This window comes from Rutidosis leptorrhynchoides, chromosome 6 (assembly GCF_046630445.1).
Source record: "Rutidosis leptorrhynchoides isolate AG116_Rl617_1_P2 chromosome 6, CSIRO_AGI_Rlap_v1, whole genome shotgun sequence".
NCBI classification, from domain to species: domain Eukaryota; kingdom Viridiplantae; phylum Streptophyta; class Magnoliopsida; order Asterales; family Asteraceae; genus Rutidosis; species Rutidosis leptorrhynchoides.
The window spans coordinates 150,781,062-150,800,468 of NC_092338.1; positions in this window are offsets into that span (position 1 = coordinate 150,781,062).

Here is a 19,407-nt window from a genome sequence, read left to right on the forward strand (position 1 = left end):
ATTAAAAATGATTATTATTATCGTCGTTATTATCGCCGTTCTAGTTTTATCTTATTATTATTATTATTATTATTATCTTTATCAATAAAAGGATTTATCATTAAAAATTATTATTTTTTTTATTATTACTATCGTTATTATCGTTAAAGTTATAATTAGTATTATTATTATTATCCAATTATTATTATTATTATTATTATTATTATTATTATTATTATTATTATTGGTATTATTATTATTATCATTATTAATATATATATCATTATTTAAAAATAGTTATTGTTATTGTTATTATTATTATTACTATATTATCATTAAGATAATTATTAGTATTATCGTAAATAATGTTATAGTAACTATCATTATTAATATTAGTGTAATTAAAACAAATATTTGTAACACCTAATTATTTTGATTACTATTATTATCATTATTACGAACACGATATAAAAGACGATTAAAAGCTATTAAACAAAACGATTAGGAAATAATGGGTAAGAGTATCATGATGAAATTAAAATATTATAAGATATTGATTTAGATAAAATTATCGTTCTTATTATTTTTATCATTACTATTATTATTAAAATTATCGTTAGTATTAAAACTATCATTTTAACAAAACTTATCATTTTAATAAAAATGTCATTATTACTATAAAATATCATTATTATTATTATTATTTTTTTAAATAGAATTATTATTTTAAAGATAATATTAAAAATTATCGTAAATATTAAAGTTATCATAATTAGAATTATCGTTTTATCATAATGTCATCTTAGTAATTATAAATATTGATATTTTTATAATAACAATTATTATTACAAAATAATACAACTTTTACTTACTATCATTATAGATATTATTTTATCAAATAAATATTTGATACAAACATATTTTACTACGTGTAATAACTTACTTTAATAATACGTATCATATTATCTTTATAATATTAAATGAACCCTATAAATTTTATTACTTAATATATATAAAAGTATATTTTATTATATAAATATAATATAAAATTTTATTTATTAATAAATAAATTATATTATTTACTCTAATAAATCTTTTAAAAATATTTAACAATATAAAACGACGATATTTAAACTATATATTAATCATGTATAAATTTTTGGAAATTATTTTGAGTCAAATTTACTTTTGTTGACTTTTGCATATTAGTCTCGAGCATTAGGATTGTGGTACACTATGACTTGACCTAATTTGTTAGACAAATATTGACCAACACATAAATATATATAATTAATTTAGGTTCGTGAATCCGAGGCCAACCTTGCACTTGTTCAATGACGTTATATGTATTTTTACTACGAAATACAGTATGGTGAGTTTCATTTGCCTTTTTACCCTTTATATTTTTGGGACTGAGAATACATGCGCTTTTATAAATATTTGACGAAATAGACACAAGTAATTGAAACTACATTCTATGGTTGAATTATCGAAATCGAATATGCCCCTTTTTATTAAAGTCTGGTAATCTAAGAATTAGGGAACAGACACCCTAATTGACGCGAATCCTAAAGATAGATCTATTGGGCCTAACAAACCCCATCCAAAGTACCGGATGCTTTAGTACTTCGAAATTATATCATGTCCGAAGGAGGATCCCGGAATGATAGGGGATATTCTTATATGTATCTAGTTAATGTCGGTTACCAGGTGTTCACCATATGAATGATTATTTTTTTGTCTCTATGCATGGGACGTATATTTATGAGAACTGGAAATGAAATTCTTGTGGTCTATTAAAATGATGGAAATAAATGATTATGATAAACTAATGAACTCACCAACCTTTTGGTTGACACTTTAAAGCATGTTTATTCTCAGGTGTTAAAGAAATCTTCCGCTGTGCATTTGCTCATTTTAAAGATATTACTTGGAGTTTTTCATAGCATATTTCGAAGAACGTTGCATTCGAGTCATTGAGTTCATCAAAGATTATTATTAAATCAATTTATAGTTGGATAGTGGATATTATGAAATGGTATGCATGCCTGTCAATTTTTGATGTAAAGAAAGATTGTCTTTTAAAAACGAATGCAATGTTTGTAAAATGTATCATATAGAGGTCAAATACCTCGCAATGTAATCAACTATTGTGAATCGTTTATAATGTATATGAACGGGTCATTTCAGTTGGTATCAGAGCGGTGGTCTTAGCGAACCAGGTCTGCATTAGTGTGTCTAACTGATAAGTCGTTAGGATGCATTAGTGAGTCTGGACTTCGACCGTGTCTGCATGTCAAAAGTTTTGCTTATCATTTCTAGTCGGAAATCATCTGCTTATCATCCATAGGAAATTACCTGCTTATCATTATTAGTCTAGACACGTCTTGCTACATTAATTGCATGAGTAGTGTATAGACAAACTTCATATCTTAGCGTATCTGCTAAATCATATCTTATCGTATCTGTTACTTTAAACTTTACCTGACATACCCCGCAAATTCCTCCGTAATCTATGAAATCTTTTGATCTCTATATATAGTTATCCTATGTAAATAGAATACCACCCGATAGCCGAAAAATCATTTTTATATCGAAAATTATCCAATCGTACGAAATGGAATTTGTCATCAGTTCAAATCACTCGGATTCTGAAATGGAATCTCACTCAAGCTCCGAAAGCAGTGTGACCGGAATGGATCAACCAATCAGTCATCACCTATTCTGGATGAATTGGGGATGGGTTCGTAGCCTCCTCAATCATTGGAAACAAGAAGAAGGCGATCCTTTCCATCCACCACATTGCCCTCTTGGCGAAGAACCTGAAGCACTTACCGGCGAACCTGTTCGAGACACCATTTTCTCTCTCATTTCCAGGGTATCTCGTCACGATTATATACTACATCAAATTCTAGATTTTATTTATCCACTCGTTCCGACCGATAATCATCCTGGAATAATAGAAGAAGTCAACGAACTTCGCGCTCGGGTAGTGGCTTTGGAGAATATGGTGCAGAGATTACAAACACCAGCAGCAGCACCAGCAGCATAACCAGTACCACCATCATCAACGCCAACAGTACCATTACCACCTCCAACCACAACCGCGTTGTAAACCTCAACTTCACAATTTGTCCCACGAGCATCAACGTCATACGCACCATAGATACCAAGGAGTACCAACAACAATAACTGACGAAGTATTAATTCATAACTTCATTGGAGAAACATTCCGCGGCGATTATATAATCTCTAAAGTCTTAGAGATTATCTAATCTAGCCCTAACCATAAATTAGTTAAGCGAACCAAAATGATAGAAGGAAGAGTAGAAACCCTGACAAAAATGGTGTGTGATTAACAAGTTAAACTTGTTTTACCAATAGCATCAACAGTACCGTCAACGTCACCAGCATCGTCAGTACAGCCAACATCAGAATCAACAACACCTATAACATCACAAACTCCGTCAGTTCAAGAATCACTGTGGACATCATTACGAATCAATAACGTGTATATTGTATCAACAAGTTATGAAGAATTAACTCATTCCCTCTGAAGAAATTATATATATATTTTATATATATATATATATTTTTTGAAATAAAAAATAAATCTTTCCGTGCTAAGCTATTGTGTGTGAATCTTAACTACTCAGTTAATTCATATTACAAATATGCAATAATGTACGTCCCTCACCCGCGACTTAACCATCGTTAACTACAATCTCTGTCTCAATTCAACAAATTCCAATTCCTAGTAAATCAAGTATATATTTGATTTTACACTTCATCATTGATGTAACCGAAACTTTTCAGATAACATCATTCGTACTTTGCGAAGTTCACAAGAATTTAACGAAAACCAACATCACATCTCAACAAATAACGAAGTATTGATTCATAATTTCAATATTATTGAAGAAATACTTATGTAACCTCTAAACCTTCAAGGAATTATTCAATTCTAGTTCCAACCGTAAATCGAATGAGTTTAATTTAGTATTAACTCATTAAAATCTATGTTACATCTGAGGAGAATATATACATATATGTTTTCATAAAGGCTGTAATAAAATTCTTATGTACAAAATATTAATTGTGAAAAATTTTTAACGGGTAGGTAATACTCGAGAGATATATATAAATTCACAATTAATATGTTACATTCTTCGAATCAGATTAAGCAAATTATCAATTATACTTCCTACTTTCACAATAATATACATTCTTTCATAGAAATCAAAACAACCATACTCATTCAAACCCAATTAAGTATTCTGATTTTAAAATCTCAGAATTCAATTCGAGATATAACCGGTACCATTACTTTTAGATTCCTACATCTTTCAAAGCTATACTTTGACTTCAAAAGTGTGTTAGAACATCAAATGTATACAAACGATTACAATCTATGTTCAAACCCTTCGAAAATCTCTGAAGACACTTCAAATAATGAGCAATCGAGATGATGATCCAACTACATATTACCCACAGTTATGTACTTAAAAAGCTCTCGAAACTAAAGTCATAATTCAACACATATCTGTGTCAGATCTTTTGGCATTTATTAGCAAAAATAGCCTTGCAATTCCTTTGCAAAGTAGCAAATTATATCACAGCTCCAGCAAGACAACTTCGATTTTTTCATTCGGAGTAGCCTTATCATAATTTTGATATATGTGATTACCCTTTTGTTACCGGAGAACCTTTCATATTCCACCACATTAGCAATAAACTTACCAACAACTTCACTGATCTTGGGCATTCCGAAGAATCTTTATATTTATCGAAACCTCATCATTTACTCATCTGCCTCTTATAACGAGAATTGTCATACGAATCATTGGGAGTTAGTAATCAGTATTTTGAAATCTCACAGCATGTTGACGCCAACAGTTATACATAACGTCTATTTCCAAGGCTTACATACTTCGAATGTGAAGTTTCTGAAAAACACTCTGAACCGCGAACTAGTTCTCGAAATGCTGATGAAGCAACAAAAACTGTAAACGACCTTAGCAGTAAAAAGTTTGATGATAAAGATTAGTGTATTAACAAAGCTCAGAAATAAAGAAGTTTTGGAACTGAAAAACGGATTGAGCAAAGTATGAAGGAGGCTGTGGACAAATCACAAAGACTGAACCTGCCTTCAAAGAATCCAAATGATTCAGTGTCTGCTGAAGTCATTAACGAATACCTTTCTCCTAACACTAAACCCTTACAGACAATATTTTTCATCATCCTCTGATATTAAAAATTTTAAGATATCATCGTATCTTTCATTATAAATATCCTCCATATTTCTGAAGATATTTCCATAACTATTCTTATCTGGAATCATTTATCTCTTTGCGCTATCTGTATTACATCAAAAAGGAAACTGTTTAGTTCCTATACTCTGTAAACCTTTGAGTTTAAAATATGAATGTTTTTGAAGTAGTGTTGGAAACTGAAGCATGAGTTAGTATAATATAATGACACTTGATCAACGAGATTATATTACAGTAATTCATGCTGAGTTTCTAAAAGGAACGTGATGATTCACAGATCATAACATCATTATGTGCCATCTTATACGACTCTTGTATTCTATTTAACCTCTAAAATATCAAGAAAATATTTCTTGATGATTCGGCCTTTTCCAAGGTATTCTAGTAATTTGACAAGTCAAGATCGTGCCATCACAATTTCCTTCCTAGAACATTAACAATGTTCATTCCGAAAATCATATTTGTGAATTCTGGACCATTACAAGCGATGCTTAATCGCAAGAAGAAGAAACGAAAGGACAAAACTCCGAAATAGAAATTGGGGTATAAATTGCAGCAAATAAAAGAGAGCATTAACTGTGGATGACAATGATTATAGAAGATAGAAACAGAGACTTTGAAATATAAGGGAAGATATAAAGCCCAACGACAAACTAAAAATTATAAACCATATATATCGATGCATATAGCAATATAAAGACACGGGAGAACTAGAAACACTATAAACCCAAGAGTATAGTGGAAGTAAATAGATTCTTCAGGCGGTAGATGAAAAAGAAGAATGACCGATATGAAAGTTATAAGTATATCGAGAATCAGAACTGGATGGAGCATATTGATGAATACTTTAAAATATGAGTTGAGGGGGAAAGAATAGAAGGTGATGAAACATGACTAGGAACTTAGAAATCAACAGATTTAACTCACACAATGACAGAATAAGTGAATCAAACCCTCTAGTGAATAGGTTAAGCTTTTTGTGATTAATTTAGTCATACCACAACTAAATCAAGTGTGATTAGATCAACACCTAGAGCTATTATTCACCACCTGGGTGATTTGGGTTGAGAGAGAATCGGAGGAGCTCACCAGATCTGAGTGTGTGTAACAAATGAGAGGCTTAACCTAAAAATGAAGAACATAAGACTTTATATACCCCTGCTGTTGACTCACCCGTACGATTCATCCATCACACATACGAGTTGGCTTCATCAGCCGTACGGGTGATCACTCACTCGTGTCTTCTCATTTAGGTTGTAATTGTGACTTAGCTCAGCATCAATCGTGCGTATGAGCCTGTCAGCCGTATGAGTAAGGCTTCACTTGGACGTCTGACTAAGTCTAACATAGTCAAACATCCACATCTCGTTCCTGCAGTTGTTGTAACCACATACAAACACGGATAGGATAATAACGAACGATCATGGTGTCCTGTAAACTGTTGTACCTGCAATAGACGTGGGTAGATGTCTAGGGACTTGCATAAAATGCATCAACAGAAGGTGTGAGTTGTAAGAAAACGAAGGAGGTGAATTTATAAGAAAATCTCCGACAGAACAATTAAAATGGACGATCGCATTTAAAGCGGATCCTAATTCCTTTTGTTACCGGAGAATCAAATCTTATTACAAAGGTTTTCTTCAAATCCCTTGAAATCTGGAAATCAATCATATATACGTCAAATGATAAGATGAATCTACATTTACTCATTTCACTCTTCTATGTTAGCTTCATTTGTACTCTTCATATAAATGGATTGTTTATCCAAATTATTCGCTGATGATAAAACTCTAATTTTCAGCATGTATGCATCATGGAAACATACTTATTATCATTCACGACCTTTCCACTCAAATTTCGGGACGAAATTTCTTTAACGGGTAGGTACTGTGACAACCCAGAAATTTCCAATCAAATTTAAACTTTATCTTTATATTATTCCGACACGATAAGCAAAGTTTGTTAAGTTAAATCTCAAGAATTTTAAATTGTGTTCATACATTCATTATAACCTCGACCAAATTCAGACGATTCACGAACCGTTATATATAAATAAATATGTATATATATGTATATATATGTATATATATATATATATTATAACTTGAGAATATTAATAAAGTATTAAACGTATAATACTTTACATGATCGTATTTATTTCAATATGTTTATCGATGGAATTAGAAGATAATATCAAATTGTTGATTTATCAGATACATTATGATATGATTACGGGTCTATGTTATGAGGTCCACTGTGATTTAAGAAATCTATTCTTTTTGACAACATTCGGAAAATGGTAAAGTGATTTATAAGTAAGAACGTGAAGTGTAAATAACTTAGATGTTGGATATCGACAAGTTAAGTAACTCGACATTTTTCATTAAGATGATTTCATACGTTTATTTAACCTTTGAACTTTATCCCATGCTTCACCAACAAACTGTAATTTAAAAACTTGAAACCTATTATGAATATATATGATTCTACTTTTTTTAAAACATTTTATGATATAACGATTTTCATTATTTTAACCTTTAAACAAAACGATTCTTAAAAATATATTTGGTTTTGGAAAACAAAATTATTATATTTATTTGATTTAGTTTCAAACGTACAAAAACGTTTTCAGTTTAAAAAGAACTTTATTATTAAAACGTATATAACTTTTATAAATATCTAGAACCACTTTTAACAACTCATTACTTAACCAGTATGATAAAGATAACGATATTTATATTTTATTTTATTAAATATATATAACGATTTAAATTAATATTATATATATTTATACGCGTATTATACGTACATAGTTTTATACTTTTACTATACTTAAACTTTACCTTTACTTTATTTTTACTTTACTTTAACTTTAATAATTCATACTTTAATAATTCATACTTTAATAATTCACTTTAATAATTCATACTTTAATAATTCACTTTAATAATTCAAACTTTAATAATTCACTTTAATAATTCATACTTTAATAATTCACTTTAATAATTCAAAAATCTATTATAAATAGAATTCAATAGGTTTCATTATTTCATAGAAACTTGAAAATATTTTTCTCTAAACTCTCTCAATCGATTTACATATATATATTTACTCCGTATTATTTCAAGATATTATTAGTATACATAAAATATTACGTCAGAGTGCTGTCCGAGTGATTTCGAAATTGTTTTTCGAGTGGGATTGGATTAAGGAAATTATGGGTTATAGCTATGGAGGTGATTGGTATGGTTCATGGGTATGCTCGTGAGGTCAATATAGTGTTTATCATCTCCGTTGCGTCTACGTACCTTTCCTGCAATATTGAATCTCAATATTGATACGTGAGTACTCTTAATTTAACTTTTACATACTAATAGTGTATCCCTGACTAGTGCTCGAGTATATAGGATTATGCATGTTTGTACTTTTGATATTGCCTTTAGTTAGGTTATGTTGAATCCTGAATTAGTTATATATGCGACTGAGATAAGGTATAAGATATGCATGTCGTTGGAAAGCTAGCGAAAAATTAAGAACTTTTCATTTAGATATCGAATGATTTCGATGAACGGATTTGAAGTTATAGTCCATCGAATTTTTGTATTATTATTAAAAATGATTATTATTATCGTCGTTATTATCGCCGTTCTAGTTTTATCTTATTATTATTATTATTATTATTATCTTTATCAATAAAAGGATTTATCATTAAAAATTATTATTTTTTTATTATTACTATCGTTATTATCGTTAAAGTTATAATTAGTATTATTATTATTATCCAATTATTATTATTATTATTATTATTATTATTATTATTATTATTATTATTATTATTGGTATTATTATTATTATCATTATTAATATATATATCATTATTTAAAAATAGTTATTGTTATTGTTATTATTATTATTACTATATTATCATTAAGATAATTATTAGTATTATCGTAAATAATGTTATAGTAACTATCATTATTAATATTAGTGTAATTAAAACAAATATTTGTAACACCTAATTATTTTGATTACTATTATTATCATTATTACGAACACGATATAAAAGACGATTAAAAGCTATTAAACAAAACGATTAGGAAATAATGGGTAAGAGTATCATGATGAAATTAAAATATTATAAGATATTGATTTAGATAAAATTATCGTTCTTATTATTTTTATCATTACTATTATTATTAAAATTATCGTTAGTATTAAAACTATCATTTTAACAAAACTTATCATTTTAATAAAAATGTCATTATTACTATAAAATATCATTATTATTATTATTATTTTTTTAAATAGAATTATTATTTTAAAGATAATATTAAAAATTATCGTAAATATTAAAGTTATCATAATTAGAATTATCGTTTTATCATAATGTCATCTTAGTAATTATAAATATTGATATTTTTATAATAACAATTATTATTACAAAATAATACAACTTTTACTTACTATCATTATAGATATTATTTTATCAAATAAATATTTGATACAAACATATTTTACTACGTGTAATAACTTACTTTAATAATACGTATCATATTATCTTTATAATATTAAATGAACCCTATAAATTTTATTACTTAATATATATAAAAGTATATTTTATTATATAAATATAATATAAAATTTTATTTATTAATAAATAAATTATATTATTTACTCTAATAAATCTTTTAAAAATATTTAACAATATAAAACGACGATATTTAAACTATATATTAATCATGTATAAATTTTTGGAAATTATTTTGAGTCAAATTTACTTTTGTTGACTTTTGCATATTAGTCTCGAGCATTAGGATTGTGGTACACTATGACTTGACCTAATTTGTTAGACAAATATTGACCAACACATAAATATATATAATTAATTTAGGTTCGTGAATCCGAGGCCAACCTTGCACTTGTTCAATGACGTTATATGTATTTTTACTACGAAATACAGTATGGTGAGTTTCATTTGCCTTTTTACCCTTTATATTTTTGGGACTGAGAATACATGCGCTTTTATAAATGTTTGACGAAATAGACACAAGTAATTGAAACTACATTCTATGGTTGAATTATCGAAATCGAATATGCCCCTTTTTATTAAAGTCTGGTAATCTAAGAATTAGGGAACAGACACCCTAATTGACGCGAATCCTAAAGATAGATCTATTGGGCCTAACAAACCCCATCCAAAGTACCGGATGCTTTAGTACTTCGAAATTATATCATGTCCGAAGGAGGATCCCGGAATGATAGGGGATATTCTTATATGTATCTAGTTAATGTCGGTTACCAGGTGTTCACCATATGAATGATTATTTTTTTGTCTCTATGCATGGGACGTATATTTATGAGAACTGGAAATGAAATTCTTGTGGTCTATTAAAATGATGGAAATAAATGATTATGATAAACTAATGAACTCACCAACCTTTTGGTTGACACTTTAAAGCATGTTTATTCTCAGGTGTTAAAGAAATCTTCCGCTGTGCATTTGCTCATTTTAAAGATATTACTTGGAGTTTTTCATAGCATATTTCGAAGAACGTTGCATTCGAGTCATTGAGTTCATCAAAGATTATTATTAAATCAATTTATAGTTGGATAGTGGATATTATGAAATGGTATGCATGCCTGTCAATTTTTGATGTAAAGAAAGATTGTCTTTTAAAAACGAATGCAATGTTTGTAAAATGTATCATATAGAGGTCAAATACCTCGCAATGTAATCAACTATTGTGAATCGTTTATAATGTATATGAACGGGTCATTTCATATACTAACTACCCAATTCTAGTAAAATTTTTCAAAATTTAAAAATAAATGAATTCAAAATCATGTTTATACATATTTATGAACGATAAAACTAGGTGTTAACACCGAAATTATTGTTACCTCAAGAAAGGACATAAATTGAGAAACAATCCAAAATGTTAGAATTCATTTAAAATAGAATAGAGGACAATAAAAAGGCGAAGAAAGGAAAATAAAAGTCAAGTGTGGGAAAAATTTACCAAGTTGTTTAAAACATATATCACATATTTTTGTACAAATAATTGAAGATACTTTTGTTTTGGACAAAATTAACCGTTTTACCCGAAAAATTGTAATATATTTGAAAGAAAGATGGATCTACACGATGAATCAATTCCATCATTAAAAGGAAGTAAAGTCTTCCGAAAAAGAAACGCGCTTCTTGATTTAGGTCAGGAAGTTGTCGTCCAGACCAGTTGTAGAGTCTACGAAAAACCTTGAAAAGTTTTCTCGAAAATCAGCTGGAAATCCACGGACCTCAGCATCAAACAGGGTCGCCAAGTGGTCAGACTTATCCTAACCATGAGAGGATCTGTCTCGTAAAATGGGGAGGGCGCCGTGCAAATTAGCTTGATAAGACTAATGAATCAGACCCCCAGAAAGGATAATCTCCTTAAAAGATCAAAAATCTGCTTTTAAGACTGATATTACTTAATCCTTGAGATTGACTTTAAAGATTGAGAATTACAAACTCATGAAATTCAATGATATCTAAACTCGAGCTTGAACGAGAAAATATTTTGATCAAAATTACAAACCGATTTGTTTTCTAAAAAACCATTTTTAATGCGTTCATTACCATTGAACGTAAAATCCTAGGAATTCACCTGGAATTCATTAGGTCACCTGAACCAAATCGGGTGTCAACCGTAAGAACGGTGGTTGCATAGCATGGTCAAAGACAGGACCTTGTGCCAGACCAAAAAACCATAAGGGTGAGCTTTACTATTGCTCCTACCAAGGATAGTAATTGCATCCGACACGTTATAGACCATAATTGAAAGCATGTCATGGGACATTGCCTTAACAGTTGCTTGTTCAACGCTTTCCTTTACAACCGGACGGTAGTTTATTGAATGGTAATATACGGAGCAAGCATACTGGACATGTTGCTTTCCTAATACAAGGTTAGCAAGTGGGTGACACAAAACCATAAGTTTTGGGCTAAAATTTTCAAATCTGAAACCCACCAAACCACAAAAACAATTTCGCAAACACCGGTGAAGGGTTATTCCGGAAAACTTATCTAGGGTAAAAGCTAGATTGAATTTTCAAAAGATCAAATGTTTTCATAAAGATCCAATTTCCTTAAGGATCTAAATTTTCATAGTCATGTGGGACTGTAAACCACATCGTTACTACCACTGTTCATACCGCCGTATAGAAATCACTGATGTACAAAGTGTGAAGAATAAAGAAGTGATTCTAGTATTTTTATTTCAAGACTATATTGCTTGAGGACAAGCAACGCTCAAGTGTGGGAATATTTGATAATGCTAAAAATGAACATATATTTCATAGCATTATCCCTCAAGAAAGACAAACTTTTAGTTGCAATTGTTCTATTTACAAGTAATATTCGTTTAAATAATAAAAGGTGAAGTCAAAAGACAGATTGGACGAATTGAATACGCAAACGACCAAAAAGCTCAAAAGTACAAAGTACAATCAAAGTGGTTCTAATTATTGATGAGAAACGTCTCGAAATTACAAGAGTACAAGACGCAAAACGCAAAGTACAATATATTAAATTGTACGCAAGGACGTTCGAAAATCCGTTACCGGGACCAAAGTCAACTCTCAACGCTCAACGCAACGGACTAAAAATTACAAGTCAACTATGCACATAAATATAATATAATATTTAAATAATTCTTAAAATTATTTATATATTATATATATTTATATAAACCGTCGGCAGAATGCAAACAAACTCTTGTGAGCTGGAAAAAGTGGCCATGCGATGGCATGGCCTGAAGGCCTAAATCCCATGCGATCGCATGGTGAATAGTTTCAGGCCACACCCCTATAAATTTCGCAGTTTTGGTTGATCTTTTACACCATCTTTTTCCTTTCATCTCTCACTCATATACATATATATATATATATATATATATATATATATATATATATATATATATATATATATATATATATATATATATTATAATTTTAATTTTAATTTTAATTTTAAATTCTAATAATAAGGGTATGTTAACGAATGTTGTAAGGGTGTAAGTCGAAATTCTGTCCGTGTAACGCTATGCTATTATTAATCATTGTAAGTTATGTTCAACCTTTTTAAATTAATGTCTCGTAGGTAAGTTATTATTATGCTTATTTAATGCCGAAGTAATCGTGATGTTGGGCTAAATATTAAAATTGGATAATTGGGCTTTGTACCATAATTGGGGTTTGGATAAAAGAACGACACTTGTGGAAATTAGACTATGGGCTATTAATGGGCTTTATATTAACTAAATGATACCTCGTTAATTTAATATATAGACTTATAATTTGACGTATTTATATATAACCACATACGCTTAACTCGGCACGGTGGGCGGGATATCTATAAATACCAATAATTGTTCATTTTACCGGACACGGAACTAGATTAATAGTTAATAGACTTGTTGAAACAGGGGTGGATTACATTCAAGGGTAATTGGTGTAATTGTTAACAAAGTAGTAAAACCTTGGACTACACGCAGTCGATAACCTGGTGTATTCATTAAACAAAGTATTAAGACCTTGTTACAATTGGAATCCCCAATTAGTTGTAATATTTGACTTCGGAAATAAGAATAATTTGTCGAAGACTTCCGCATTTTATGATTATGACTGATGGACTATTATGGAAAAATCCGTATGGACATATCGAATAATCCAGGACAAAGGACAATTAACCCATGGTAATAAAACTAAAATCAACACGTCAAATATCATGATTACGGAAGTTTAAATAAGCATAATTTATATATTTCATATTTAATTGCACTTTTAATTATCGCACTTTAATTTATTATTATTTTAATTATCGTACTTTTTAATTATCGCAACTTTATATATTGTCATTTACTTTACGCACTTTTATTTATCGCAATTTCATTATTATCTTTTACTTTACGCTTTAAATTAAGTTATATTTTTTTTTACATTAGGTTTTAACTGCGACTAAAGTTTTAAAATCGACAACCGGTCATTAAACGGTAAAAACCCCCTTTTATAATAAATAACACTACTTATATATATATTTGTATTTTTACAACTATAAGTTAAAACTAATATAGCGTTGAACTAGTTTATTAGATCCCTGTGGAACGAACCGGACTTACTAAAAACTACACTACTGTACGATTAGGTACACTGCCTATAAGTGTTGTAGCAAGGTTTAGGTATATCCATTCTATAAATAAATAAATATCTTGTGTAAAATTGTATCGTATTTAATAGTATTTTGTAGTAAAAATATAACTATTTTTTATTCACCTCTACGCACATTATAAGGAGAGCGATGTGATGAAAACTGCGTTCAGAACTCGTTATGGTCATTATGAGTTTCTCGTGATGTCATTCGGTTTAACCAACGCACCTGCCGTATTTATGGATCTCATGAATCGTGTCTGCAAGCCATACCTGGATAAGTTCGTTATCGTCTTCATAGATGATATCCTCATCTACTCCAAAAGCGAAGAAGAACATGAACAACACCTTCGACTAGTGTTGGAACTCTTGAGACAGGAGCAACTTTATGCAAAATTCTCCAAGTGTGAGTTTTGGTTGAAGGAAGTCCAATTTCTGGGTCATATTGTGAGCGACCAGGGTATCAAAGTTGATCCCGCAAAGATCGAAGCTATCAGCAAGTGGGAAACTCCCACTACTCCGATTCATATCCGCCAATTTTTAGGCCTCGCCGGTTACTACCGAAGATTTATTGAAGGTTTCTCTCTGATTGCGCGTCCTTTGACCGCGCTGACTTACAAAGGGAAGAAGTTCATTTGGGAACCCAAACAGGAATCAGCATTTCAAACCTTGAAAAAGAAGTTAACCACCACACCTATCTTATCACTCCCTGAAGGCAGTGACGATTTCGTCGTTTATTGCGATGCTTCGAAAAGTGTTTTTGGTTGTGTACTGATGCAACGAACAAAGGTTATCTCTTATGCCTCTCATCAACTGAAGATTCACAAGCGAAATTACACAATGCACGATCTCGAGCTTCGAGTCGTTGTCTTTGCATTAAAGCTGTGGAGACACTACCTTTATGGAACAAAGAGCACTATTTTCACCGATCATAAAAGCCTCCAACACATCTTTGATTAGAAGCAACTGAACAAGAGACAGCGACGATGGATTGAGATGCTGAACGACTATGATTGTGAACTTCGTTACCATCCTGGCAAGGCCAATGTTGTAGCCGACGCTTTAAGCCGAAAGGAGAGGATGGCACCTCTTCGCGTTCGGGCACTGAACATCACCATTCATTCGAACCTCAATAGCCAGATCCGAGTAGCTCAAGATGAGGCTCTCAAGGAGGAGAATATTTTTCATGAATACTTGAACATTATCATTTCTCGATTCGAGGTTAAGGAGACTGGAATGGAGATCTACGGAGCCTTATATTAGATGAAGCCCACAAGTTGAGATATTCGATTCATCCAGGAGCCGGCAAAATGTATCATGATCTCAAGGAACGGTATTGGTGGCCCAATCTTAAGAAGGACGTTGCAACGTATGTTGGTAAGTGTTTGACTTGCTCGAAGGTTAAGGCCAAACATCAGAGGCCTTCTGGGTTACTTCAACAACCGGAAATTCCGCAATGGAAGTGAGAAAGGATAACAATGGACTTCATTACAAAACTACCAAAGACGGTGGGCGGATACGATACCATCTGGGTTATCATTGACCGTCTTACCAAATCTGCACACTTCTTAGCCATGAAGGAAACAGATACGATGGATAGACTCGCTCAACTATACATAAAAGAGGTTGTATCTCGTCATGGTGTGCCCTTATTGATCATCTCAGATCGCGATCCCCGTTTTGCTTCCAGATTTTGGCGTTCTTTGCAAGAAGCCTTGGGGACTCATCTCGACATGAGTACTGCGTATCACCCGCAGACCGACGGACAAAGAGAACGCACGATTCAGATTTTAGAAGACATGTTGCGTGCATGTGTCATTGATTTCGGAAAGGCTTGGGAAAGACATTTGCCACTAGCCGAATTCTCTTACAACAACAGTTATCATTCGAGTATTAATTCCGCACCTTTTGAAGTGTTGTATGGCCGCAAATGCTGATCTCCTATTTGTTGGGCCGAAGTAGGCGAAAAACAAATCACCGGACCCGAGATAGTCCATGAAACAACTGAGAAGATTGTCCAAATTCAAGCGAGACTCAATACTGCCCGTGATCGCCAAAAGAGTTATGCCGACCTTAAACGTAAAGACTTTGAATTCAACGTGGGCGACCGTGTAATGTTGAAGGTCGCGCCTTGGAAAGGTGTGATCCGTTTTGGAAAACGTGGGAAGCTCAAACCGCGATACATTGGTCCTTTTGAAATCTTGGAGCGTGTTGGACCCGTTGCTTACCGTTTGGATCTTCCAACTCAATTGAGCTCAGTTCATCCTACCTTTCATGTATCGAATTTGAAGAAGTGTCTTGCTGAACCGGAACATGTCATACCATTGGAGGAACTCACAATTGATGACAAACTCCACTTCGTGGAAGTGCCTGTCAAAATTATGGACCGTGAGGTCAAAACTTTGAAACACAACAGGATTCCGATCGTCCGAGTACGATGGAATGCCAAACGCGGACCTGAGTTTACCTGGAAGCGAGAGGATCAAATGATGCAGAAGTATCCTCACCTTTTCCCACCTCCTCCATCTACCCCAGCTTAAAATTTCGGGACGAAATTTTCTTTAACGGGTGGGTAATGTAACGACCCTGGATTTTTCAACTTATATTTATTAATATTTATTATTAATACTTGTGTTTTAATAAATGTATTTTTATACATTTACTTGTTACCGTATTTGACTTTACATGTCCTGACTTGTCTTTGTGACACACGTACTTTTCACGAATAATATTTTGAATATTATTTACATTCATAATTAATTATTATTAATTATTTTAATTAACTAATGCAAGTAGTTAGTTACTTGGGCTTTTATTTAATTTGTTACTTACTTGGACTTGAGCTTTATGTTAATGGACTTGAAAGCCCACCCTACTTTCCTAATGGACTAGTTGTGAGCCCAACATATTACTAGTAATTCATTAAGCTTAAACTTGGATTATTAAGTTAAGTTGGAGACAAATACTTCAAGCATGCTAGTAACTCTTTCCCATACATTTAACTTTAATCCATTTTGAGCTTACACCATCTCCCCATGCATGAAAGTGAGTTTTTGACTTCCTATTTTGGCTCCTAGAACCGTCGGCCAAACTAGAGGGTGGAGGGAGTTTTATTTTCAATTTTTGTTACATATTTTCTAGTGTTTTACTTCACTTTTCACACACACATATTTCTCTACTTTCTTACTCCAAGTTTTCTCTCTAATTGTGAGTTCTTACAAGACTTTTTCTTCTTCTTTTTCTTGTTCCAAAACTGAAATATATCATCATCATTTTACTTGTTTTGCTACTTATTTGATTGTTTGTTGTTGTTTGTTGTTAAAGATCAAGTTTTCTAACTTGTATCTTCATGTAATCTTGGTTACTTTCATCTTTGTTTGATGAAGAACCAAGAACAAGGATCTAAGTTCTATAACTTATGGTTATACACTTAAAATGTTATAAGATTTAAAGTTCATAAGCTTTATAATCATACTTGTGTTCATGTTTTGTAGACTTGAAGTTTATTTCCTTAAGATCCAAACTTTGATTTGAATCTTCTCAAGTATGAAACAAACATGAACATAATACTTGTAACTTTAGTTTATTTCTTTCTTTTGTAAGTACTTTAAAGTTGTGATATTGTTAATTTGGTCAAGTATTACTAGTTAAACTTGATCTCATATTTCTTGAAACTAAAGTTAACTTTATAAGTTCAAGAACATGGAAGTATAACTTTCTAGTTATAACTTCATACACTTGTGTTGGATCTAAGTTTCTATAGCTTATGGTCTTCCAAATTTGTTGTAAATAAGAGCTTATAAGCTTACATACATTCTACAAGATAAAAATCTAAGTTTCATAACTTATGGTTTCATTAAAGTGAAGATCCAAGTTCTATAACTTAGGATCTAATTTAAGAACACTAGATCTAGACTTTCTAGTCTAGGATCTTTAAGATCTAACTAAGATCTAAGTTCTACAACTTAAGATCTTGTTTACTTAGTTTACTTTCAAGTTTGTAACTTAATATTACTATTAGAACTCATGTATGTGTCGGATCTAAGATCTTGATGTAACTTTGGTTCATCAAACTACTTACAACCCTTAATTGAGTTGTGCTACATATCTTAGACTTACACTAGTGTTATGATGGTTAAAACTTGGTTAATATTATGCAAACACATCAACGAGTTGTACACTTGAAGCTATAAGCATCAAGGATGAGAACCGTGATGAGCATCAAGCACCAAGAACCCACCGGAGCACCTTACCTACTGTTTTCCAGGTCTGATCAGTAACCTGGGCTACTGGAAAAGTTGATTTCCAGCTAGTTCGGTTCGATTAGATGATTTTCCATTTAGGCCTCGTCTTAATCCGAGTTACGGTTTAGGATTTATGGCCTTCCGAAAGTCACTACACCCTTTTAACGTTGTGCTGAAATTTCTGACCTACTCGCACTTAGACCGTAGCCACAGTCAAACGAAGACGAGTTTGGTTTTGTAAATTGTTCAGCCTCTAGGGGACTCATATATGGAGCCATGGTCACTGATCTCACCTCATTTCAGTTTGTATAGAAGTCGTGGCAACTGAACGAAGTCAGCCTTTATTTCAAACTCTATTCTTGATTGAAACTTACTTTACACTTTTTGATTAATGATGAACGATGATGATACTTAAGACCTAATTTACATACTTTTAAACCTTTGGGAACGATTTACTGACTTAGTAACTTTTGACTTAGGTGGAGGACTTTCCGGACCAACTACTTGCTTACTTTCCCGAATCAACTTTACTACTTTTCACTGTGAGTTATAGCATCCCTTTTTACTTTAACTATTTTGGGACTGAGAATACATGCGCATTTTACCTTTTACATACTAGGCACGAGTACTTAAACTTATTATATGTGTGGGTTATACAACGGCATAAACTTTCCCCTTAGCTCGGTAACGTTTAGTCATTGGTCTTTGAACCGGTGAACGCGAATCTT